A 2,420-nucleotide genomic window follows, 5' to 3' on the forward strand; every position below is an offset into this window, starting at 1 on the left:
TACCTTGTGCCTTACCTAACTCTGTTGTACATGCCCGATTCACTTTCCATGATCTTAAAAAGGATCATTTTCCATGTCCTCTTGAGACTCCTAGAACCTCTCTAGCTGCTTCTCGAATTTCCCTAAGAAGGAGGAGCACTTGGTAACCTTCCGTAGCTCGGTGGCTGCGATGCAGATAGACTTTTTGCTCCTTAGAAAGGATGATAAAGGCCTTTGTAACGACTGCAAGGTCATTTCGAGTGAGAATCTTACGACCCAACATAAGCTATTGGTGATGGATTTGGAGATCAAGAGGAAGAAGAAAAAGAGGGTCGCCGCCGAGGATCAGGTGGGGGAGTTTGACTTTGTCTAGTGACCAAGAATTAGGGAAGACGTTGATGGATTTGGGGGCATGGGAGAGCAGGGGAGATGCGAGCAGTATGTGGGATAGGACGTCCAGTTGCATTAGAGAAGCAGCTAGAGAGGTTCTAGGAGTCTTAAGAGGTCGTCGTGGTGGGCACCGAGGGGATTAATGGTGGAATGGGGAAGTCCAAGGTAAAGTGGAAGCAAATAAGCAAGCATGTGCGAAGCTAGTAGACAGCAAGGATGACGAAGAGAAGCGGTCGAATAGGGAAAAGTATAAGATGGCGAGAAAGGAGGCGAAGTTGGCAGTGTCGGCAGCGAAAACAACGGCATTTGAACGCCTTTATACAGAACTAGAGGACAGAGGCGGGGATAAGAAGTTATTCAGGCTTGCCAAGGCCAGAGAGAGGAAGGCACGCGACTTGGATCAAGTGAAGTGCATTAAGGACGAGGATGGCAAAGTGTTGGTGGAGGAAGCTCTCATTAGACGGTGATGGCAGTCGTATTTCCATAAACTCTTGAAAGAAGAAGGGGACAAAGACTTTGTGTTGGGAGATTTGGAGTACTCTAAGAGGCATCACAATTGTGGTTATTGTAGGAGGTTAAGGGTCGACGAGGTTAAGGGTGTTGTCCATAGGTTGTGCAGGGGAAAAGCGACCGGACTTGACGAGATTCCTGTGGAAGTTTGGAAAAGTGCAGGAAGGGCAGGCTTGGAGTGGCTAACTGGGTTGTTTAATGTCATTTTCAAGACGACGAAGATGCCCGAAGAATGGAGGTGGAGTACAATGATCCCCTTGTACAAGAAAAGAGCGACATTCAAAGCTGTAACAACTATAGAGGTATTAAGCTTCTAAGCCATACTATGAAAGTGTAGGAAAGGGTGGTAGAGATGAGGGTGAGGAGAGACGTGTCTATTTCAGAGAACCTGTTCGGATTCATGTCGGGGCGTTCTACTACTGAAGCCATTCATATTGTTAAGAGATTGGTGGAGCAGTATAGGGAGCGGAAAAGGGACTTGCACATGGTATTCATCGACCTAGAGAAAGCTTACGATAAAGTGCCAAGAGAGGTTCTGTGGAGATGCATGAAGGCTAAAGGTGTACCTGCAGCGTACATTAGAGAGATCAAGGACATGTATCATGGAGCCAAGACCAGAGTGAGGACTATAGGAGGAGACTCGGAGCACTTCCCAGTTCTGATGGGCTTGCATCAGGGATCAACCCTTAGCCTATTTCTATTTGACTTGGTAATGGATAGATTGACGCGACAAATTCAAGGTGAGGTGCCATGGTGTATGTTGTTCGCGGATAACATTGTCTTGATAGACGAGACTCGCAGCAGTGTCAACTCTAAGCTAGAGGATTGGAGACAAACGTTAGAGTCTAAAGGGTTCAAGTTAAGTAGGACCAAAACAGAGCAGTTGGAGTTCAGGTTCAGTGGTGTACCTCAGGAGGCTGATGTGGAAGTAAAGCTTACTACCCAGGTCATTTAAAAGAAAGGAAGTTTCAAGTATCTTGGGTCTATTTTACAAGAAAATGGGGATATTAATGATGATGTCAGACATCGTATTGGTGCAGGATGGTTGAAATGGAGGCTCGCTTCTGGAGTGTTGTGTGACAAGAAAGTGCCACCAAAACTTAAGGGCAAGTTCTACAAAGTGGTGGTTAGACCGACTCTGTTGTACGGGGCAGAGTGTTGTCCAGTCAAGAACTCTCACGTGCAGAAGATGAAAGTCATAGAAATGAGAATGCTGCGGTGGATATGTGGGCACACTAGGAGAGATAAGATCAGGAATGAGGACATCAGGGACAAGGTGGGAGTGGCATCAGTGGGGACAAGATGCGAGAAGCGAGGTTGAGATGGTTTGGGCATGTGAAAAGGAGAGGCATAGATGCCCCAGTGCGGAGGTGTACAAGGTTGGCTTTGGACGGTTTTAGGAGAAGTAGAGTAAGGCCAAAGAAATATTGGGAAGGGGTGATTAGGCAGGACTTGGCGTTGTTTCATATTACCGAGGACATGACCTTAGATAGGAGGTTGTGGAGGGCTTAGATTAGGGTAGAAGGCTAGTAGGTAGTCTC

The sequence above is a fragment of the Lycium barbarum genome, chromosome 3 (genome assembly GCF_019175385.1).
Source record: "Lycium barbarum isolate Lr01 chromosome 3, ASM1917538v2, whole genome shotgun sequence".
Lineage (NCBI taxonomy): Eukaryota > Viridiplantae > Streptophyta > Magnoliopsida > Solanales > Solanaceae > Lycium > Lycium barbarum.